The sequence below is a fragment of the Balaenoptera musculus genome, chromosome 18 (genome assembly GCF_009873245.2).
Source record: "Balaenoptera musculus isolate JJ_BM4_2016_0621 chromosome 18, mBalMus1.pri.v3, whole genome shotgun sequence".
In the NCBI taxonomy this organism is placed as follows: domain Eukaryota; kingdom Metazoa; phylum Chordata; class Mammalia; order Artiodactyla; family Balaenopteridae; genus Balaenoptera; species Balaenoptera musculus.
This window is the reverse complement of record NC_045802.1, coordinates 71,238,338-71,263,942: the sequence shown is the minus strand read 5'-3', so window position 1 is coordinate 71,263,942 and position 25,605 is coordinate 71,238,338. Positions and strand designations below refer to the sequence as shown.

General features: G+C 41.2%; 1 protein-coding gene across 1 annotated transcript in view; it reads right to left on the bottom strand.

Moving 5' to 3' along the window:
* Positions 1–25,605, bottom strand: part of LOC118883999 (protein-lysine methyltransferase METTL21E) — a 132,063-nt gene that overhangs the window by 43,793 nt on the left and 62,665 nt on the right. The window lies entirely within an intron of this gene.

The following is a 25,605-nucleotide window of genomic DNA, read 5'->3' as shown; positions in this document are numbered from 1 at the left end:
ATCTCTTTTGCACACTACATAGAATAATTTTTTTTTAAGTTGAGTGTTTCTTGAGCTTTTTTTAAGGAGGCGGGAAATATCTGCAAACAGCCACACCACAGTGTTACATAACCAACCGTAGGATGCAATCCACAGCCATTCTATCAGAGACCGAATCTCAGAATTTCAGGATGAGATAGCACATCAATATTCACCCTGTAACCTTCTTCCAACTTCCTTCCTGGGCAATGGACAGGACATTTGAATTTGGTGAAAGATCCTGAATCAGCACTAAGGACTCTGACATCACCAGAGATGGATGCTTTGTGATTGGATGAAACGGTTTCACCTGTCATATGCTAAAAAGGTTTATCTGATAAAGAACAGGAGTCTGATATTGAAAGATGATTGAGGAAATCAGCAGCATGTTAAATATTAAGCATTTCTTGGAACGTGGTCACTGTGTTACAGGTTACCACAACATAGGAAATGAACCTTCAAAGGACCTCAAGGTCTTTGGCTCTGAGTCTCTGCTGAAGTGTAAGAATGTCAAAGTATCTAAATGGGTTCCAGAACTGATGCGAGAAGGAAACATGACTGCTTGAGGGTGCTTTACTTCTCAGATCCCCAGATATCTTCTATTCTGCCTCCAGGGCTGTTACCCTCAAACACCTACAGCTCTTGGGGAAATAAGGTTAAATCCATCATCTTGGCGACCTTCCAATTAAGATGCTCTCTTGACTTTGTATATGGTTCTTATTGGAACAATGGTATATTGTTCCTATTTGAAAATTTTGCTCTCCTTCCTTCAAAATATTATCAGATCTCTCTGGTTCTTCATGATGCTACAACAAATGCTAAGTCAATCTTTTTATTCTTTAAATATTTATAGAGTACTTCCTATGTGCCAGGCACTGTTTTAGATATGAGAGAGCAGAATTAGTGACTAGTTGGCCTTGTCATTTCTTATCAAACCATAGGAACTGTGACTTTACCCATATTCTATTTTTCACACCCATGTTGTATCCCCTCCATAACACTGGGGACCCGTCTTTTGTCTGCCGCTGACACTCTGTACCTTGTATACCTCTAGCCTGCAAGGATTTCCACACCTGCAGCACCAGATTGCCTCTCCTCAAACAATAACTGTCAGACTTAATTAGCTTCCATTTCGAGAATTTCCATTTTCAACCACCAACCAGTACAGCCATCCCCAGTCCTCTCTGTGCTACAACCAACCTTCTGCCCACCTTCACAAACGTGTTCACTCCAACTTTCCACCACTGTGATCTCCACATAATCCATGACAGAAAAATATGTCTTAGTTTAAGACATGATTGAAGCTCATAAGTTATATTGTTTATAATTGACCCTAAAAACACTAATGGTATGCTCATCCACTTGTGGCTCCATATATAGAAAAATGCTTGCCTGCCCCCTCTGTATCGTTCAAGCACACTCTTCTTCTCCTTCTCCTCCTCCCCCTCCTCCTTCTTTTCCTCCTCTTCCTCCTCCCCTTCCCCTTTCCCTTCCCCTCCCCTCCCCCTCCCCCTCCTCCTCCTTCTTCCTTCTCCTTCTCCTCCTTCTTCTTTTCCTCTTCTCCTCCTCCTCCTCTTCCTCTTCTTCCTCCTTTTACTTCTCCCCTTCTCCCCTTACTGTCCCTCTTCCTCCTGGGAAGCTGGTTCCAAACTTCCCCTCCTATCTCATCACAGGAATCAGGTACATTAAAAAAAAAAAAGTGGTAAATATTTGTTGAGAGAATAGTAACCAGATTCTAAAGATTTTTTCCTTGCTTGAAATCTATTTTTGTTTATTGTGATTTTGGTAAGGAGATACGTACAACTGAAGAAGCAAAACACAATATAAGAAGTATTTAATTCCTTCATAACTCTTAGAAAAAGAGAAAACTTCTCAGAGAAAAATAATTAGCATAATCCAGTTTACCAAGTAGATCAGGTAAGTGGCATCAAAACCACCATTTTGATGTTAGTACTTGTCCAAAACTGATACAGGATGAAATTAGAGGCATGGAAACCAACTAAGAGATGACCATGGTCCTAACCAAATAGCATAGTCCTCGCCAATTTTTCTCCCAATTGAAGACAGAAGCTTTTCTCTTTCACATTGTTTGCAAGCTGACATCACCCCCTAGGCCACTTCCACCCTCCTCACTGTGGCGTGCCATTGGCTTTGTACAAGATTAACTAAGAATAGTTAACAGCAACATATGAAAAGTGAATAACCACTTTTGATTGTTTGTATCTAAAATCCAGGCTTCCCGTTTCCTTTGAGTAATGGAAAATGTGAAAACTGATTATGAATTGAGCATGAAACGGTCAGAGCATTTGGCTTTTAAAGATGAAAGCACAAAAATCATTATGCTTTGCTGGAGCTCCGTAGACATAATGACAAAAATGGAAGGAGTCTTCCTGCCAGCCCTTGCCTTTGCCACTGGTAAGAGGAAGTGTTGTCAGAGCCCATCTCTCTGCTTCCTTTGACCTATTTCTAACGTGTCTATTATCAACCAACATTCAGCAGTCAGGGAAGCTCAGATTCAGGCAGTAATAGCCTAAGTAGGCAAACCATACCTATCTCTTATGCAACCAGATTTGATCCTTGATCTGAAGCAACTACAATAAACCTATTGAGACATTTTGTACAAGGATAATTGTTTTTATAGTAAATCAGTATCCATTTACAGATTATTATATACTGTAAAACAACTAATATGCTATTTATGTGCAAACTATTATGCATTCTTGACATGTAAGACACCAATTCAGCTGGCTCCCTTTCCTAAGCAACGGTGACAACAAAAACACAGGGAGTTCCTGAGTTTCAGTTGTTCTCAGCTTGCTGTCAAATGTTAAAACAACATTTTTTCAGTTCAAAGTTAACATAACATTTTCTAAAAGTCATATTCTTAGTTTCTAAATTGCATCCTTAGGTTTTTGACTTCTACTATTCCCACTCTCTGCTTCCAAAATGGGGGTAAAATTTTAAGAGACTGGAAACCCTTTGAGTAGCGTTATTCACACTGCCAAGCATTAGAGCCCTTCTGCATTATTTTCTACATGAGATAAATGAAATAAAGATTTAGGCAATAATTCCGAGAATTTAATCAATGTTAGTCATCAATATGGGTGATTCAAGACAGTACAATTTTAGTCCTTGGTAGTAAAAGTTTTCAGCCTGGATTTTCCAGATAAATAACTCTATATTTCTCTTTGTCACTATGAACAAAGCTTTAGGAGGAAACTTTTCTTCTTTTTCATTAGACATACCTGCCATTCAAGTTGCTACTCTTAGAGAAGCATATTCTAAGCAAACCAAACTAATGGACTGTCTTGCACTATTGTTATTAATTTTCCTTACAGGTGGTGAAAATAGACTGTTCCCACATCTAGCCTCTTGATTGGTTTAATCAACTTCACCTCAAGCCCTACTGAGTTTTAACTGGCCAAAGTAAGTCATCAACAGCACAGCCATAGATTCAAGCAATGCTCATCATCATACAACTTCCCTGAAATGGAAATGCAAAGAACTAGGACAACAGAAAAACAATCACACAACTCTTATTTAGAGGGGAGTCAAGACAGAGAAAAAAGTCGCAGAGGAAATACGTAAGAACTCAGTGAGGTAATTCAACATTCCTGTGGACGTCTGGAAGACACTATAGGAAAGCAACTGTGTGTACCTAATGTATGGAATAAAAGAAATCGGCCAGATGGGGTTCTGAGAGGCTATGTTTTTTTTTTTTAAATCAGACTTTTCTGAAAAAGATAAACCTAAAATACTTTCAGTACAAGAGAAAAGTCAGTGTCACATCAGCCTGATGATTGCTACCCATATAGATCAGTCACTATCAGAAGGTCACTGTATGTCCTGGCTGTTGTCCTGGATAATTACAGTGTCAATTTTTGCTCTAAAAAATGTACCAGTTTAGAAAACAAATTATTCGGTGTCCCTAATTCTTAGTGGGAAAGAATAATGACATAAAAAATACATGTATAATCTTAAAACTGTCTCATCTACCTCCTTCATTCTGATATTCCTCAGTCTTGGTGAGAGTAACCAGTAAGAAACCAGCCTTCAACCCGACCTTTCTAATCCAGCTGAAACACACACACGCACGCACACACACACACACTCAGTAGTTTGGTGCTGCCTTTAAGTGTTTGACCAAACCTTCCCCAAACAAGAATCAGCTCTTGTTTGCCAATCAATGTATCACCTTATCCAATACCAAGACCAAGATACTTGCTTACTTGGTCTTACTGACCCTTACTTCATTCCACCTCGCTGGACACAGAACCTAGAGGTAAAATACATTATTTAATGCTTATTACATTGATTTGCTTAGAAATAGCTATAACTTGGATTGAATGTAGATAAACAGTGGCAAAATACATCACCCAAACCTTGGTGTGCTTGAGAAAATTCGGGCTGCCGGCCAGTAGCTGCATTGCACTTTGGCTACAGAGGTCTGAAGGATACCTCCATCTGGGAAACTCACATCATCGCCACCCCTCTTCTTGAAGGGCACTGTGCTAGATACTGTCAAGTTACAAAGCAAATTCCTTGGCCTCTTTTTTTCTCATCCATTTTTAATTTCTTTTCTTATGCTGTAAACTCCTGTAAACCTTCTTAAATCCTTCTGCCACCATGTGGGAAACACACGAAAAATCAAAGATGGTTCTTGCCTGCATAGACCTTAAAATGTAGAATAATAGGGAAAACAGAAACCATAGAGCTGTAGCACAGAATGTGATGTAGTAAGTGTCATGAAATAGAGACAAAGTTCTGTTAAGCTTCCAAAGAAGGAAGAAATCATTTCCATGGGGAGGGGGAGAATGGATAATAAGACAAAAGAATCATCACTGGAGAGTGGAAAGTGTTGAAACTGGTTATATAATGAGGTTACATAATGGCAGAGATATTATGGTGGAGGGATTGGTCATCCAGTTTCTCCCCCATCAGCACAAATAAAGGAACAGGGGTTGAAAGTGGAGAGTATGACTGGGATAAAGCAGTAATTCAAAACAGCGGAATGAAGGACTCTTTAGGGGTAAGACTTGTCCTGTCTAAAAAAGGTAGATTTTTGATATGCCTGTTATATCTGGGGAGCTCAGATTGAGAAAGGAAAATATATGTGTTCATAGTATTTGTGTGTGTGTGAGTGTGTTTACAATATTACTGAAAATGGACACAATTACTAGATGCTCATTTACAGAATGCAGGGATTGAAGAGACTACTACTGCATGCATTCACACAATGGCTGCTTTCTGCTCAGAGAGAGAGAAAATCGGGCAGGAGCTCCACAGGGACCCACTCTCCATCAAAGATTCAAATTCCATGTGAGAGTCGGGGGATGGAATAGCCCCAGATCCACGCTCCTGTAGAATTCTATGTTCGAGTTTGGCAGCTCTGATCTGGGATCACACCTCCTAGCTCAGATCGGGCTACATTTGCAGATCAAATGCTGGCAGGAAGGGGAGAAGAGGAGAAGCAATTACTATGGTGAAGTCGACTCACTGTAGTGTCTTCTGGACTTGGTGACAGGTTCCCCCACTCGAAGTCTCAATTACTTTGATTGATGCACAGAACTGTTCATCTCTCTCCTCCCCAGGGAGAGAGACAAGAATCAAGTGCAATATTGTAGAGGAAAAAGTGGTTTTATACACGTCATCTTAATTTTCAGTGATGGAGAAAGAAGAAAAAGAGCAAGAATTCTAAGTAGCAGAGAAAGGTTCAAGGTTAATTTGATTGGCAATGTATGAAATGCCACTTACCTCAGGCCATTTCAAATTGCCCCTCATTCTCTCCACAGTAAATGAAAAGATTCTTTCCAAAGACGGGACATCAACGGATAATGGCTGCTATTACATATTCATACACCACTTGACATTCGGTAGCTTACTTGGCAGGAATTCTTAAGGCTCTGTTCACAGACGCTGGTGTCGGAAATGTGAGGTCGGGATTGAGCGAGCTCTCACAAGCACTTTTTAGTGGACGGAGGAACGCAGACAGGACAGTACATGGAGACACGGACCACACCTGCGCTGGGCAGGTGATTGATGCCTGCACTGCCTGCCCCTTCAGTACATGCTGGGAGATGCACTTTCCAAAGACCATACTTTGTATGTTATCTAAGGACCATTTGCATAAGCCATAGTTTTAACAAAGAGCACTTCTCAATGCTGGGAGAAAGATGAAAAAAAACCTCATTTGAAGACGGGAATAAAGACATAGACCTATTAGAGAATGGACTTGAGGATATGGGGAGGGGGAAGGGGTAAGCTGGGACAAAGTGAGAGAGTGGCATGGTCATATATACACTACCAAACGTAAAATAGATAGCTAGTGGGAAGCAGCCGCATAGCACAGGGAGATCAGCTTGGTGCTTTGTGACCACCTGGAGGGGTGGGATAGGGAGGGTGGGAGGGAGGGAGACGCAAGAGGGAAGAGATATGGGAACATATGTATATGTATAACTGATTCACTTTGTTATAAAGCAGAAACTAACACACCATTGTAAAGCAATTATACTCCAATGTTAAAAAAATAAATAAATAAGGTGAGACAATTCTCTTTCTACGTAAGGATGATTGCCACATCCTAGGGAAACTAAGAAGTTGTTTTTTAAGGATTAAAAAAAAAAAAAAAAAAACAGGGAAAGTCATAAGTTTTAACATGCAGTTGAGTTCCTGAGAGGTGATGCAACCAAAACACATTTCTCTGGAGCACTGTCACAAAGACATTCGTGTTAGACCAATCTGACACTCAGGGTTTTGCTGTCTAGTGTGCTTCAGGCACAATGCTGGCAAGTTTCACCCCCATTTAAGCCAGTTTACTCCACGCAACAAAGATATGGCCACAGACGGAGTTCGTAAATGCAGCCCAAGAAGAGCTGAAAAGAAAATATAGATGGCTGGGTGCACACCATCCCATCTTAGAAAGAAATGTAAAGCACAGAGATGACTTATGCAAGATCATTAACTTCACATTTTTAAACCATGATACCTCTCTCCCTCCCTCTTTCTCTCTCTTTCTTCTTCCTCTCCTCAGTTACTTAGTGACGTGGTCAATTGCTGAATTGCTCTTCATGATTAGCTCTCTTCTTTCAAGGTCAATGATTGCCCTTAGCTTGATGACGGTATTCAAGGTAACGCACAATTCAGATAAACCTTGAAATGTTGACCTATCCTAAGTTCAGTGTAATTAAAAGGTGTGCCTATGCCTGAGCCAACTGTTTGAAACACATTTGCTAGAAACCTAATGTCTCTGAACTTACCCTGAACATCTGTTGGTGAATTTCCTCCACAGGCCCCTAGTTCAGAGCAATTTTCAGAAAGCTCTAAAAATCTGCATGAAATTAATAACAGCAAATACACCTGAGCTGATTCTTTAAAATTAACTCTAAATAACAATTTCTCGTTTAAAATTAGGAGGAAACAGACTTTCTATTTATATACTCCTAGAGGATATAAGGTGGATTCAAATACTTTAGGAGTAAACTACTGCCCCGTTGGCAGAGTCTGTGTTTTGACATGCAGTGGCATTTCTTGAAGAACTGTTCCTGAGAGTTATTCTGACCACAACCGTTTTCAAGGCGATTGATTTTTTTTGTATTACTAATGGCATTGGTGCTCCCAAAGAAATAATAGAGAAAACAGGAGAGAGAGAAAGCGACATTCCCACTGAAACTATTCTAGAATAATCTTGCCTCCCTACCTCTAAACGTCATCCCGGATGCCAGCACGAATGTTGCCTGTTTATGTCTGGCAGGGCACTCAAGGGCATTGCTTAAAGAACAAGAGGCAAAATTCTTATTCCATAAGAACAGTTAATTCGTCCGAGTTCAACAGTAAATCAGCTTGAGATGGTTGAACTTGAGCAAGGAAACATGCTAAGAGACAGGAAGTGTATCGGAGTAAACTAAATTCATTTTGCAAAAAACAACTAACTAGAGGTTTCTGATTTAAAATATAGAAATGTCTAAATTCACCAGGTGACCTAGAGTGGGAAGACCAAATATGAGTGGACAAATGCTCTGAGGTAAAAGCTTGCCCGGGTAGTGACCATGGTGGTCTGTTCTACATCCATCAGAGCCGGGGCAAGGGAAGAAGCTGAATTGCCGTTACCAAAACACGCTGTAATCTCCAGTGCTCGGGCCCAGCTGCAGCTATAATGTTATCTTTCTGGCTATTCTCTAAACCTGATAATACTGTTATTCATCTGTAAAATGAGGACCAGAATACCTACCTGCTAGGGTTGAGGGAACTACATGAATATAAAGCTTAGCACCATCCCCGCCATGCAGTAAACTCTCTACAAATTAATGCTGTTATAATCACTGTCTCGTGTATCATCTTTCACTCTTTAGTATTTAGCCAGGAATTGATTTTATTGGAAAAGATGTATATTTGACAGTAATCCTTTTTTTCCATTCATCCAAAGGGTATGTGCTGAGTTCCTTCTAGAACATTCTAGGCAGCAGGCAAGGCAGAGGGACTGAAATCTCAGGTGATCAGAGTCAGGCAGGTGTAAGACTAACTGTGGCTGATGGGCTGCTGAAACTGTAGACCGGCCTAGGCAGTGCCAATTCACAACTTCAGAGGCCTTGACCGCCCAACTTCTAGACGATAATGGGTTATTTGGGCTAAAAGTAAGTAAATAACACTTTCATTTCAGCAAACCTAAGTAAAGTCTCTCTCATCAGTATCCAGGCGTACTCCAAATAAAGGTAAGCCAAACAGGAATGTAAGAGGTCCATTTGGGAGAACCCATAAGCATTTGAAAGTCAGGAAAATAAAAACATAAATTCACTTAATGGAAAGAGAGCCTCAGGAAACACTAAGCCATTAGGACTGTTGCCAAAGATCTCAAAAGATGAAAACAGCATCTTCCAGCCCTGTCCTGGGTTTAATCACATCGAGCCACACCCACACACCCCTTTGCACACTCGTTCTTCTCCAGGCTGTCCCACGATGCACATTTGGCTCCAACACACAAAGCAGCCTTGCCAAGACCTTCAAGTACATGTGGATGTTCTGAATGATAAGCAAGTGCTTACATTAGCTTTAGCTCACACATTAAGTCTTAAGGGAAAAAAGAGAATGCATGCGTAGCTTTGGTGGTCTTTAATACTGACAGTGGTTTTCCTACCTTTAAAACATTCTTTTTGCCATGATTCCCTAAAACACCCCAATTTTATTCACCTAAAACTTTGCTATGTGCAATGCCATTGTATCCTTATAATTACTCATAACATTTTAGGATAATTTTTGCTGCTTTTAGAATGACACTAGCCTTCCCATTCAGAACCTCTCACTTTTACATTTTGAACATTGGTACAGATTTTAAATCTATTGATCACCTGTGGCTAAACACAGCATTGCATTAAAAATCTTGCACTTTCCTTTTACATCAATTTACAATAATTCTTTGTTTTAATTATCATTTGAACGTACCCCATACATTTTTATATTTCATCCTTCATCTACATTATTGCTAATTTTCCATTTAGACTCTGCTTTTTAAGTACTCAAAAGAAAATCCATCCTTATACCAAAGTAGGAGCTATTTACGAAATGGAAATGTTACCAATAATGTGGATGAAGAATGAAATTTAATAGTAAATTGTAGGACTTTGTTAGTGCCAGGCAGAAAGCAAAGCACTTTACATGTACCATCTCATTTAATCTTCAGGACAATCTTATAAGGCGCTGGTGTCATCACACCCACGTTACAGATGAGAAACTGAGGCTGGGAGATATTAAGCCATTTGACAAAAAGTCACACAGCTAAGAGACAAAATTCAGAAGCCCCATTTGTCTAACTCCAGGAATGAGACTCAAGCATTACACCATGTGCAGAAAATTTTATGTGCTTTTTTATGCATGTGCTTTTGTGCAAAATATTTTTCAGTGCTGAGGCAGCCAAAGGAAATCCACACACAATGGAATAAAGGCTTTGGCCCTTTTAAGCCTCTTTAAACTTTCATTTTTTTCCTTCTAATATACCCCTTGCTATTGCATTCAGTCCCGGTTAGAATGCCATAAAAGAGGTAATAACACAAATGATACTAGAATAACACACACAGTCATAGCATAAATCCATGGGCAAAACAGAACAACAGGAAAGCAAAGTCTAAAGGCCCTTGCCTCGTGATGGCTGCTGTCTGCCCAGCTCCCTGGCTTGGTCGCGATCGGCTGCACACCGCACAACAAAAGTTTCCATCTCTGAGATGTTATTACGGGCCTCGGAGAACAATCCACGTAAGGTCATATTTGCATAAGTCAAGTGTTCCACGGTCTCTACAGCGTCTTTACCTAAGGCAGGATTCAATCACTGGTGTGGACCATAATCAACCCACCAGATGCCCTAAATGCCAGCCAGCTTTCACTTAGATATGGAAGGAGTAAGGCAGGGAACTGAATTTCCAGAAGCCCTGGCTTCCTGCCTCAGAGCTGCTTTAGGAATGAGAGAGAGAGACCCAGTTAGAGGGGCTGCAGGTCTTCAGCCCTTCCCTTAACCAAGGTGACTTCTCTTCTATCTGGTTGGCACGCTGGAGTTTCACGAATGATTTGATTGGAAAGACTATCTGATGCTAAATACGAAGTTGGAACACCATGAATCCAGGGCAATTCCTACCTTATACTTCCATGTGGATGGGACTGGCCCAAGATTTAGTATCTTATCCAAGATTTAGTATCTTGCCCAATAAGTCAAGGCTGGAAAGTATCAAAACCTAGACTGGAACCCCAGTATTCAAATTCCTGGTCCTGTACTCAAACTCACCACAGCTTGAACCTTATCCATTACTTCTGCTTCTTTCTACTCCCACCCTGGGACATCCAATGTTATTTTTTCCAATTTTGGTAAATACATAAATGTGAGAGACCCACAGGTCATTCCTCCATCCAACCTTTAAAAAGTGGGCAGATCTAGGAGCCATATAAGACTCATGGTCTTTGGAGCAGGGGTACCTTTGGTGAACTGTGCCTGCTTCCAAATCCCGTACTATATGTCTGAACACATACACATTAATCTGTCTAGCCTAATTCCTTCAGCAATTATACTGTTTAGTGCTCTGAGCTTTACCAAGTACCTGCACATATTTTGTCTCCATGTAGAAGCTGGTCCTTTTGCAGAGAAGTGGAAAACTATCTACTGGGAATGTTGAAATTTAAGGTTAGATGAGGCTTTACCAATGATCCAGTCCAACTCTTTCAGATCTATCAATACAACTGAGAAAACTGAGACCCGTAAATGTTAGTAGCTAAGCCAAGACTGAAGACCAGATCAACTGATTCCTAGCACCCCTCTCACCACGCATTCCAGTCCTGTGCAGTCAAACCCAGTGACTTCAATAAGCCATAATGTTCTTTATGATTTTGATAGCCCCACTCATACCTGAACATGTCACCTGGCATATGCATACCTGGTAGCTCAAAGCAGTTGTTTGCGTAACTGTATGAATAGATCTAGGTACCTCTATACATTCTCATAAATCCTCCTGCTTTCCTTCATAGCACCTATCACAGTTTTGAGATATCTATTTACTCATTTATTTAATGCATTTATTTGTTTCTTTCCTTAATGCCTTTCTCTCCCTTGATGATATAAGCTCCATGAGGGCAGTTGCTAGTTCTATCTTGTTTAACGTTGGTATTTCCAGACCCTAGCACAATGGGTAGAAGCTGAATGAATGAATGAATGAATGAATTTCACAATGCCTTGAAAATATTTCTGCTACACTTACAGTATTTAATTTGTGCATTCACGGTTTAATAAACTAGGAGTTTCTTGAGGGTAGTGTTAGTGCCTTGTTGTCTTGACAACACCTAACTGATGTCTTATTAATACAAAGGCTGTCAATAAATATTTGTCAGGTAAATAAATTTATTCATTCACGAATATAATCTAGTGATCCTGGACATATAATAGGTACTCAAACACACTTACTAATTGCTTAACTGATTGATTGGTTGCTTGATTGATAAAGCTCCATAAAAATCAGATGTTTTCAGGGGGGCATTTTTAGGGAGCCACCTCCTCATCACAAAACCTAGTGTTTGTTTTTTATATATTTTTTTTAAATTTTATTTATTTATTTATTTATTTATTTATTTATTTATTTATTTATGGCTGTGTCGGGTCTTCGTTTCTGTGCGAGGGCTTCCTCCAGTTGCGGCAAGCGGGGGCCACTCTTCATCGCGGTGCGCGGGCCTCTCACTATCGCGGCCTCTCCTGTTGTGGAGCACGAGCTCCAGACGCGCAGGCTCACTAATTGTGTCTCACGGGCCTAGTTGCTCCGCGGCATGTGGGATCTTCCCAGACCAGGGCTCGAACCCGTGTCCCCTGCATTGGCAGGTAGATTCTCAACCACTGCGCCACCAGGGAAGCCCAAAAACCTAGCGTTTTTATGAGGACCCAAAGATGTTTATTTGAAAAATTATTCCTCTGAATTTTATTCTTCTATCTTCCCTTTCCTTTTCTACTGGTTACAACAGAATTACATTAATTTTGTAGAATAACTTTGTACTGCTGGTGAGGACAATGTACAAAGGTGCACCGTTCCAGAGCAGGTTAGAGCAGCCTTCCTCTATACTCATCACTTCAAGTTCACTGATTCATAACTTCCAAAACCAAAAAGGAGCCAAAGTTCAGGGTAACTACTTACAACTGTGAGCATCACAGCATATATAATAAAATAGTCACAGAGCTACTGTTTACTGGATTTGAGAAGGTCACTGTGAGTAAGGCTCAAGGCTAAGTGTATCATGGGGAATCCCTTGGATTTGTCTATACCTTTTAAGAACATCTTTGGAAAGCAGGTGACAGCTGTAGAAAATAGGACACACTCAAATACTCACACTCACATACCACACACTCACGTAGATCTTTTCCACTAACATTTTAGCTTTACTTTTGAAATTTTATGATGTCTATTCTACAAAGTGGAACATAACAGAGATAGTTTCTCAACCACTATTGAGGAAGGAAAAAGCAACAGGAGTTAGCCTTTGATCTTTCTACCATATTCCAGGTGGAATGAAAAGAACATGCTGTATTTGGCAACCAGTGTGTATGTGGACATACAAGCACATAGAGGTTCCATCTGTTGTTAGCCCCGCGCTCACGGGAATCGAGGAATCGATGGATAATTGAGACCTGCCACTGATTTCAAACATTTCATTTCATGTAATCATTTTACCCTCTTCCTTCACCATACACCTTGCTAAAATGATATTTAAGCTCCTTTCTCTCCCTGTTTCGGCCCATCTATTGGTGAAGGAGTTTAAAAAGCATGAACTCACTATGGCCAGGCACCATGACATGATACTGCAAAGATAAAATAAAGGTCCGAATGATACACAAACTCTCCCTCAAAGCCCGCATCGTCAAAGGCAATCCATATTATGGATATATCCCCTCCTGGGTGGTTCCTACATGAAGTGTACAATATCCAACATGTTCCAGACTCCATAAATTTGGGGCCCCAGCAGGAACCTAAGCTGATAGTCTCGGGTATCTGGGCTCATCTAGTGAATGGGTACAGTGAGCCCATCAGGATCTTATTTGGAAGAGACCATAAGAAACTGCCTCTCAGAGACCTCATCAAAGGGAAGAGAAGGTGGGCAGAATGTGCATGCCCAGAGGAAAGCCTCAGGTGGAGGTTCTCAGCTTGAAGAAAGGGAAAGAGTGTCATGGGGCGAGGGGAGGGGGCGAGGGGAAGCCGCAGCTGTTTCACTGAAACCACACTGCTTAGGAAAACACTCCTCTTCCTCCTATCAGAAATAATGATGGGGCTTCCCTGGTGGCGCAGTGGTTGAGAATCTGCCTGCCAATGCAGGGCACACGGGTTCGAGCCCTGGTCTGGGAAGATCCCGCATGCCGTGGAGCAACTAGGCCCATGAGCCACAACTACTGAGCCTGCGCGTCTGGAGCCTGTGCTCCGCAACAAGAGAGGCCGCGACAGTGAGAGGCCCGCGCACCGCGATGAAGAGTGGCCCCCGCACGCCGCAAGTCGAAAAAGCCCTCGCACAGAAACGAAGACCCAATGCAGCCAAAAATAAAATAATTAATTAATTAATTAATTAAAAGAAACAAAATTTTTTAAAATAATAATGATGATGGTGATGGTGATGATGATGATGATCAAGGTGGGGGAAGAGTGAGACAGAAGATCAGCAGTCATTCCCTATTTCACAGTAAAACGTAGCACAGCTTCCATCACCCCAGGGCTACGATCTGCAAACATAGCAAAACCCAGAGAACGCCGTGTTAAAGCCCAGGGGTCGTGTTAGCATCCGGCAGTAATAGACACGCTTATAAGCACATCTGGGGACTTTCCAAAGTATTCAAAATCCTGTATGAGCATCTTGGGATGAGTGAAATTTGGGTCGTTCCTGTTAAAGTGCTCCCATTTATACCCACAACGCAGGGAGGCCTGAGAAATCTCAGGAGATTAGGTAGATAGATAAATAGATAGATAGATAGATAGATAGATAGATAGATAGATAGATAGATAGATAGATAGATAGATAGATAGACAGACAGATAGACAGATAGACAGATAGATATAATCCCTTCATAATACATTTTTTTAAAGTAAATGACCATCAGATATATGTGACTTGGGAACCCACACGATCAAGTTCAGATTGCATTTTCACAAAACTTACTAGCTGTCTACTATGTACAGGACACTGTGCTAAGTACTATATGGGATTTAAAAGATTTTTAAAATATGGTACTTTTTTATACTGAACATGATCTATTACTGAATACATATTTGCATACGGCCACACATAAGAAATGCCTGCTCCCACCACAGCTTTTACTTAGATTTCTGGCAAACTCTAGACATTCAGGTCACCAGCATCAGCCAAATAAGTCAGCTTAAGGTCTCTAAGTTGCAAAGGAAATGCACTTCACTCTCAAGGAAAAGAAAGAGAGCCACCCTCAAGGCAGAAGCTGTGGGTTTGGTGTAACGTATAAATTTAACGTCACTGATTTTAAGTTTCGTTACCTGTATTTCCCTGGTAACCAACAGCTTAAGAAGTGACAGTTGACAGCAAGGGGGACAAGACAGAGAAACTAAACACTATGACAATCCCATGTCCTTGACTGAGGTGATAGGCTGAGGCACCTCCACAGCCCCAAGGGCACAAACACGTCAAGATGAGTCAGTGCGAAGTCCCTGTTCAACTAACTTCTCTGAGTCATCACAAGGAGGATAAGCTGTGTTCTGTCTCTTCTGGTAACCGAGGCAACATACAGATACACCACACTTGAGATTCCCAGCATTCACTTCAAAAGGTGTTCAACTAACCACTTAAAGGCTAAAGCCCAGGAATATCCCTCATAAATTACAGCAACATATGGAAATGAAGACCCAGAACAACTGGACTGAGTTAAACCACAAGTTGGAGGTAAAACCAAAACGAGAATCCAGGTTTTGTTATCTGACCGGGATGTGAGAGGAAATAACAGAGCCTGAGAACTCTGGAACCTGAACTAGATTTTCATCTCTAGCTTTATGGGTTTTGTTGTTGTTGTTGTTTGGGTTTTTTTTTTAATGCATTTTAAATTTATTTATTTTGGCTGTGTTGGGTCTTCGTTTCTGTGCGAGGGCTTTCTCTAGTTGTGGTGAGCGGGGGCCACTCGTCATCGCGGTAAGCGGGCCTCTCACTGTCGTGGCCTCTGTTGTTGCGGAGCACAAGCTCCAGACACGCAGGCTCAGTAGTTGTGGCTCACGGGCCTAGTTGCTCCGCGGCATGTGGGATCCTCCCAGACCAGGGCTCGAACCCGTGTCCCCTGCATTGGCAGGCAGACTCTCAACCACTGCGCCACCAGGGAAGCCCTCTAGCCTTATGTTTTGCAGGTGAAATAAGTGAGACCTGGAGAGAGAGATGACTTGCTCCAGGTCACAATTCAGGGATGAGTAGAATTGGGACAAGAACACAGGGGTCTCACGGATGCTAGTATTATATTCTTTCCATCAACATCCACTCTTTTCTTAAACAGTTTAAAAGAACTTACATCCCACAGGCTAAACCGCATCGTTCGGTCTCTGTTCCACAGTAGTTATACTATTTGAAGCTGATACTGCTCCTACTTGCCTTCATCCAAATCAAACTAGAATAAGGAAATTGGCCGGATGAACTCACTGTAAGTAACACAGCTTTCAACCCCTGCGGCAGATATTTTAAGCAACTGTTGCCATATATGTTTCAACTTGAGAGATTTAATGAGGAGAAATGACGCCCTGACCCACGGGTGGGAACAAGTGTAAGAAAGAAAATGCGGAATGAGCATATAGACATCCTCCTTTTCAAGTTTTCAAACATTTAAGAACCTACTGTGTGTGAAAACTCTGCCTACACTTCAAGTCTGCTACATTCTTAAACATAAGTGGCTCGGAGTCTCAAAAAGGGTGACCTCAAGTCTCTTAACAGTGCCTGTGAAATTTAATAATTGGGAGGCTCACACCAAACCTCATTTATAGCTCCTTTAAATGAAATAGATCACAGTTAATAAAGAGCCTGCAAATTAAAGTAACCCAGCAGTCTTAACTAGCAATTAAAATGACTTTTTTTTTTCCTATCCAAGGTGAAACCATATGCTGGAGCAGATTTTTGTCAGGTCCAAGATAAATGAGCAGTTTGGCTCAGCGGGGGATAATTCCAGTTCATACTGAAAATCCGCTTCAGTATCAAAATCTCGTTCTCTCAATGCCAGGGTCCTGCCACAGATCACCTGCACGCACCTGGGTTCAAGAGCCTTCCCTGTAAGGACACAGCGTAAGGTGTGCGACCACCTCATTCCTCCCACACCCTCAGGAGGTGGGGAGTCTAGTACTGGCAGAACCCAAATGCCAGCAGAAGCCTAGGCTGACTTTCACCTTCCTTACACATATTGATGGGATCACCCGGCACTGTTACAGAAGTACATAGGGAATGGGGAACAGGCTGGGAGAGAAATGTGCATGGCAACATCTAATCCAGATCAAAGCCCATCTCACTTGGCCAGCGGACCCCTAAGAACAGGTGAGAAGGAATTCTGGGCTCTGGGAAATGCCAGTCACCTGGAAAAAAGAAACTAGTGGCCCATGAAGCAGGACATAACTCACACATAATGTTTGTTATGTATACTACAACAGCAATCAATAACTTGCAAGCTCAGCTGTTTGGAGCACTTCTTCCCAAGGACCTGACTCACCCCCATGTCTTCACTTGCCAAGGTGGGAAAGGGAGTGGAGATGGTGGAGGGGGCATGCCAGATGCAGAGTCAGAAAGTAATTCCTGATACCAGAAGACAGAAGGAAAAGATAGGTAGAAAGAAAAGAACAAGGATAGGTAAACAGATGGTGGACAGATGGATGGTTGGATGGATAGATACACGGATATATAGAGCTGTATACATATATTTATATCTCAGGGACAATAGGGGTGCAATGATGGACCAATGAATGATCAGTAGAAAAGGAGAAGCAAAGACATATTTGTTAGAAGCCTACTTGTTTCTGGCACTGAACTTCGAGCTTCCCATGCATCATCTCATGTAATCCACCAGTGACAGCACTACTATTTTGCCTATTTTACACATACCGAAACTATCGACACAATCAATAATATTATCAGGGTTAGAGTTAAAACCTAGTTCTGGGTAGCCACAAAACCCTTAGGTTTTCCATTATCCACGCTGCTTCTCATCCAAAGTCATGCTAAAATTTGGAAGACGCTACATTAGAAAGTGGACTGCAAGCCACATAGATCTGCTCTGTGAGCGCATAATTATAAACTACACCCTCAAACCTACTCAACCATTTAGCCTCCTACCAAACACCAGGATAAAAAGAGCACAGCAGACTCTTCCCGAACGCTCCAGGCCTTGACAACAAGCAGGTGAGAAGCACACTTCTGTCCAATACTGTCTTTCACCACCTCCGTCCTTGACACTCCATGGTCCCCACACCCCACCTCCCAGACCCTTCTTTGCTCCAGCAGTTCCCACCTTCTAAGGTACAAACAAATTGCCTAGGATTTTGTTCAAATGCAGATTCTGATTCAGAAGATCTGGAATCTGAGATTCAGCCATTCTAACAAGTGATGTTAGAATCCAGGTGAAGTTGATGCTTCCCGTCTGAAGACCACACTTTATGTAAACTAACCTCTGTTCTATACCTCGTTGTGACTTGTTGTTCGAGAAAATCAACATGTGAAACAGAAAATGAGATTTAGCATCATTCTCTGGGCACTAAGAGCATTTAGTACACATAACAATAGGAAATGTGATGTGGACCCGGGATTTGAGCTCTACGTATATTTAAAGGGAGTCATGGAATCCCCCAATGCCTCCCCAAATTACCCAGATGCAGTTTTATGTGAGTAAAACCAAAGTCTGCACAGTAAAGAATCATGCCATCTTGATGCTATTTAAATATATATTTACTTCTTATTCATGATCTTTTCCCCATTTAATTTTCTCTGAGAAATTATTCAGGTCACTTTTTAAATGGGTTTCAATGTTTCCAGGGCTGCAGCTCATTATAAAAATGTTCACAGCAGATAGAATCTTGCTTCAGCACAGCACTGTTTTCAAGCTGGCAGACACAGAAATAGGTATGTGGATATTGTACCATAAACATTAATTTAGTATTATGTGGAAGGTTGATTGATTAATAAATACATAAGCCAGGAAGCCTAGTTTAACTCTTAATTCACTTTTTTTTTATTTCACAGAGAGGGAAAAATTAATCTAGAAGTGTTGATTGATTGAGAGTTTTAGTCTCATCTAGATAGCAATGGAAAATGACTATGAACCTGAAACTTTGCAAACTGCATCATTTGCAAAATAAACCCAATCAACAAATTTCATCACACAGTGATGGATGGTCAGAAAGAAAGGGCTGTAGCGATCACGGAGAAGGAGAATGTGTAATCAACCAAGGAAGCAGCTCTCCAGGCAGAGTGGAGAAAGGAGGAAGAATTAGCAAATATTTCCAGCTCAGGGGTGGACACAAATGAAAAATATATATATATATACTTGAAACTTTTAAAATTAATGAGCATCAGAGCACTCTGGCAGACTAGCAAATTAGAATTAGTACATTGCGTTCTTAAGAATGTACAGAATATAAACATATTGTGCAGTTGTGATCCCACTACAAAGACTGCATGATGTACAGAACTGACTTACTCTAGTGCCATGATCAGAGGGTCATGTTTAGAACCAAATGTTCTATATCTAGACTTACATGGTGCTGAATTGTTTTTTCTGAAAACAAGGGAAACATCTTCATTGTTCTCTTTTTTGAAGAGTAGCAATGAAGCTGAGCAGGGCAATTGCTTATAAATTAGACCTGCATCTCCTTCCTGTGATTTTGTTTTTCCTTTCCAGATCATATTTACACAATGACAATCAAGGTCAAGTTCCAAGCCCTAAGCCTCAGAAAGCTGACATCAGAATCATCAGTACTGTTTGCATTTAGTGTGTCCATGGGAGGAAATGGAAGGAAGGAAAGAAGTTAACATTTGAGGACCTACTATAATAAGAACTGTGAAATATTCTACCAGAGATTCAGATCAAAGTTCTCACATCAACACTGTTTTATTAACCCCATTTTTCAAAGGAGAAAATGAAAGATTAGGGATGTTAGCGAGACTGGCCAGTGCTGCAACAGCTGTTACGTGGCAGAACCCCATTTATGTTGGGCTCTGTGCATGTTCTAGAGAATGATCTTTCCACACCCTGCCTCAGAATGACTGCAGAGCTTGTTAAAGCAGATCGTGGGCCCCCACTCAGAGCTTCTGATTCAGTCAGTGTGTTAGTTTCCTACTGCTGCTGTAACAAATCACCACAAACTGGGTAGCTTCAAAACACAATTTCATTATCTCACAGTTCTGTGGGTCAGAAGTTCAGATACAGCACAGCTCAAGTGGGTCCTCTGCTTAGAGTCTCCTGGGGCTGAAATCAAAGGTGCTGACAGGGCTGTCTTCCTTCCTGGAGCCTCTGGGGAAGAATTGGTTTCTGCTCTTATTCAGGTTGTTGGCCTAATTCAGTTCCTTGTGGTTGTAGGACTGAGGTCCCCCTTTCCTTGCTGCCTCTCAGTCAAGGTCCAAGCTTGGCTTGTAGGGGCGGCCTGCACTCCTTCCCATGCTTTCCGTGTGGCCCCTTCCAGCAAGGCCAGTCTCTCTCATGCTTTGACTCTCTCTAAGTTTCCCTTCTGCTGCATCTCTCTGACTCCAGCCAGAGAAAGTTCTCTACTTTTAAGGATGCATTGTGATTAGACTGGGCCCCCTGGATAATCCAGAATCATCTCCCTATCTTAAAAGTCCATAAACCTTAATTACATCTGCAAACTTCCTTTTGTATGTAATACATTCACAGGATCCTTGGATAAGAGGGTAGACATTTTGGGGGGGGGGCATTCTACCCACTGTAGTCAGTCTGGGCTGGGCCCCCAGAATTCCCATTTCTAACAGGTTTCTAGGTGATGCTGCTGGTCAAGAGACCACACTTCGAGAACTCCTGCTCTGGCTTTTACTCCAAGTGTGGCCCAGGGTATCAGTATCACCTAGGATTTGTTAGAAATGCACAATCTCAGGCCTCATCCCAGACTTAGTGAACAAGAAGCTACTGCTTAACAACATCCCCAGGTAATTTCTGTGCTCATAAAAGTTTGAGAAGCATTGCTCCAAGGCAATTAATAAAACAGGAAAAGGAATGGAGTGAAGTATATGTTTTATTTATTCTCAAAGCCTTTTGGAAAGATACAGCTCCTCCTTGGTCCAGGTATTGCCCTTTTGTTTTCTTGGCAGGAATGGAGGGAGGTATCTTACCTATAAAATTTGTACTTGTAAAGAATTCCTGCACTCGCTCACTCTCTCTGTCTCTCTGTCTGGCTTTATTTGCCCACCCCTACTCCCCATTTTAATTCAAAGGGGGGAAAATCTCCCCATGACTCAACCACAGAAATGTTTGGCAACCTGAACAATTGCAGGTTGGATTTGATTATTCACTGGGCAGCGTTGACAGGGACATCCCTCCTTTGGTCAAATCCAGGATTTGATGGGACTAGATTTCAAAGGCTTCTCAGATGAGTTCTAGGAGGAAATACGGTACTTGCCATCATCCATGACCAGAGACAGGGTGAGTGCCGACGGGTGCAGCATATTCTGCTTTTACTTTGACATTAATAGGATTTCCCCAGTCCTGGAAAGAGATTCAGCAAAATCTAAGGGCCCCAGAGGAGAAGGAAATGTCATTAACCCTTTTCTTGAGGATGTTATTGGTTTTCTGTGACTTACCATTAGACGAAAGTGACTGCAGTTAGAATATATTGAAGAAGACTGCAAAGTAGTACAGACAGGCTGCAACTAAACACACAGCTCACTTCTATCTCTGGCTCAGAAACGCCTGAATGTAATTACTGTAACCTAATCATTAGACAGCCAGAGGAAAGTGAAATATGTTTCAAGATGTAGACATTAACTGAACATTATCTCAAACTCTCTTGCTTTCTCTTAATTTAAGTTGAGATAAAGAGAACAAAACAAAAATGGAAGGATGTTTGGTAGTGAAAATAAGAACATATGAGTACAGTGAAGTTCTATTAAGTGTACTCTATTGGTAAAAGACAAACCAACAGACTAATCCCCCCCCCAACACACACACACACTCTCACTCACTCACTATGCTGTTTCTTTTCTAGTGCACTGAGTTCCAGGCAATGAAGACCCATATTGTCTGCTTAAATCAACTGATTATTCCAGAATCAACACGAAGAATCATATAAACCAACTCTCGTTCCCAGCGCATTCTCATGATTCTTGCACTTATTCTCCTTTGATTGGATAAGGAAACCATGGGAGCATTTCCAGTACTAAACCCAATCCCCTAAAACATTACCAAATTATCTGTGGGTACTCAATAATAAAAGTGTGTATTGACAAAGGATGTCAGCCACCCAGAAATGTTTAATGAGGCACCTGAAAATGTACGCAAATGATACCAGCAAAGAGTCGATAAGGCGATGGCCATTCAAGCAAGATATGGGACAAAAGCCAAATACATGATAACCACTCCAGAACTCTTGAAAGGAAAAACAATTCCCACCTCTCTGATCAATGCCATTCCCCCACCTCCATTTCTGGAAGCTATTTACCTCAAGAAGCATTTACAAAGAGAAAAAAGTTTCTTGAAATCTGCAGAGTGTTTACTTTGGAAAACTACCTGGCAAAATAGATCAGCTTTCAATCCATCACTGATGAGCCAGTGTTATCTTAGATCTGTGTTTACTGAGGGTGGGGGTGGAAATAAGAGAGAGTCCAGATCAAAGGTGGGATCATTCTGGGGTCACTGGGGGAACACAAGATGACCCTTCACTGGATTCTTGACCTGATGGCCAGTAGTCTGGTCGAATCTCCCCCAACTCTTCATCTCTTTATATATATAAATTTACTTAAAATATGTATATACAATTAAGTAATTATAAATTGAAAGTATATATAATTACTTGGGTGCTCCCCCAACATACATTTCTGTCTCTCTTCTTTCTCACATGCTATTCTATTCCTCCTTTCCATTTTTGTGACCAGAAACCTCCTAAACATCTTTTAAAATCCTATCCAGATGCTGAATGGCCTAAAGTCTTGCACATCTGCTGTTGGGGATTGTGGCTCTGTCCCTGACGTGTGGTTGATTGCCACCACCGTCTCAACACTCTTGTTGCTTGGCCACCAGCACTCCAGTTGCTCTGGCCCTTCTCTATCTTCACAGCCATTGATTGCTAAGCTATCTGCTGCAGCTGCTAGCTGCAAAGCTGCTGCAGCACTAGCACTTTCCTATTAAAGGAAAACTTCCCCCCAGTGATTAAAGCCATTTGAGACCTTCTGTCCCTCCTCCCAGGGTAGTTGGGGCAATAAACTTGAAAACCAATCCAGAGAATATTTAAAGGATATTAAAAAATATTTAAAGCCTATATCTCATAAACTTTGCCAAATGTCTACTCTATACCTGGTACCCAGCTGAATATGGTAAATATTTTAGTAAGGACACAGCCTCTCCAGACAAGCAAGGCTTAGAGCAATTCAAGAAGTGCTGTGATCACAGAACATACAGTTTGTTACAGGAATTCAAGGAACAGCACACAACTGGTGACATGGGTTTTAGTGCCAGGAGACAACACTGCCTGGGTCTTTCTCATTTCTGCACATCTTCTGCATAGAGGTGCTGACAGCCTTTTCTTCTTTCAGGAATGTTTGTACAGTTAACAGCCTTGGAAGGTAGAAATGGTCTCTTCTGCTAGAACATGGGGAAGAAATGTTTTGCCCATGAAAGATGTTCACTGTTGCTAATTATTGGAGAAATGCAAACCAAAACTACAATGAGATATCACCTCACACTAGTAAAAATGGCCATCATCAAAAAATCTACAAACAATAAATGCTGGAGAGGGTGTGAAGAGAAGGGAACCCTCCTACACTGTTCATGGGAATGTAAATTGGTGCAGCCACTATGGAGAACAGTATGGAGGTTCCTTAAAAAATTAAAAATAGAGCTACCATATGACACTGCAATCCCACTCCTGGGCATGCATCTGGAGGAAAACATGGTCCAAAAGGATACATGCACCCCAATGTTCATTGCAGCACTATTTACAATAGCCAAGACATGGAAGCCACCTAAATGTCCATCCACAGAGGAATGGATAAAGATGTGGTACATATATATATGTGATGGAATATTACTCAGCCATTAAAAAGAATGAAATAATGCCATTTGCAGCAACATGGATGGACCTAGAGACTGTCATACTGAGTGAAGTAAGTTAGCCAGAGAAAGAGAAATATCATATGATATCGCTTATATGCGGAATCTAAAAAGAAATGGTACAAATGAACTTACATACAAAATGGAAACAGACCCACAGACATAGAAAACAAAATTATGGTTACCAGTGGGGGAAAGATGGGGGAAAGGGATAGTTAGGGAGTTTGAGATTGACATGTACACACTAATATATTAGACAAACGGATAACCAACGAGGACGTACTGTATAGCACAGGGAATTCTGCTCAATGTTATGTGGCAGCCTGGGTGGGAGGGGAGTTCGGGGAAGAATGGATACGTGTGTATGTATGGCTGGGTCGCTTTGCTGTTCACCTGAAACTATCACAGCATTGTTAATTGGCCATACTCCAATATAAAATAAAAAGTTTAAAAAATGCTCATTGTGCAGTATAATAAAAATCTTGTCTCCCTCCTGGGCAAAAATCAGGCAAGTTTCCTTACAGCCCATTTATTATGAAAGATTGGGGTTTCCTAAGCTCAGGGTTCCTCAGCTGTGAAGCAAACCCGGTCCATGTGCAGCGTCCAGGATGCTCTGTGCCACCCCTGTGACTTTGGGGACAAAAGGAGCTGACACAGGCATGAAGCACGTGCTGCTTACTCTGCAGGGAGTAGTAAAGTCCTTTGTCTCTTACCCAGGAGTGTCGTGTCTTCTCCCAGCATCCATGACACTGCACTGGGCTGAAATGTTACCCTGAAAGGGTAAAATCTAGGAACCTTCACAGTTCTTGACATTTAGAAGGGGTCGGAGAACTATTTTGTGGGCCCTGACACCCACTTGAGCTAAGACAGGCAGGCTTCGTGTAATTTAACCACAAGGACGTTCTAGAAGACAAAGTGAAGGGCACATGGACAAGCAAGAAAGCATGACCATACAGCGCATTTAGGAAAACTCAAGTAGAGCAGGTTGGCCAGATTATCATCAGGGGTTTTACACACAGTCATGAAACTAAATCAATGCGTTCACTTTGGGCTTAGGGTTCATTTCAAGTTAAAATTTTTAATAATATTAAGCATAGTCTTTGAATTAGCTAACACAGTACTTCCCAAACTGATGTTAAAGAAAAACTGTTCTGTGTAGTGTTAATTGGTGTTCCAAGAAAAATAGACTTTCCTTGCACAATTAAGTGAGTTCGTTAACTGCAAGCAAAGTTCAATAGGTTTTTTTTTTTTCCACTGAAGCATCCCCAATACTTTAACACGGCAATACATATTTTGAATTACCAAAGGGAAGACTTAGCACGCAGCCTAGCCCAAGCTAATCTGATCAGATGTCCTTTCTTTAGGGAACCCCAATTAAACATTTCCCAGAATGATTTTTCTGTTCCTGCTGATACGAGTAATGTTTGTCTAATCCATTTAAAAATCACTATAGCCTTATAAGCAAACACAAAAAAATTATAATTGAATAAAATTAATCTTTGGTCAAATTTGCTTTTAAAATGTGTCCATGGGGTTAGGTTTCTGTGGTCCTAAACCCTCATGACCTAAAAAAATTAAAATTTCATAAAGGCTGATGTGCATCTGTTCTCTGCTCTAATGACCTACAAATTAACAAGTCATTCTATTAATCGCTCTAGTTAACTAACCCATTCCAAGATCAATTCACATAGTACTAAATATATATAGTATATGTCAATATATCACAACCAAACACAGCAAGTTGTGATCTACCCTGTACAATTCAGACGCTATATACTTTGCCAAAGAATGCACTTAGAGTTTCTAGGTCGTTGAAAATAGAGCATAGTATACTTACA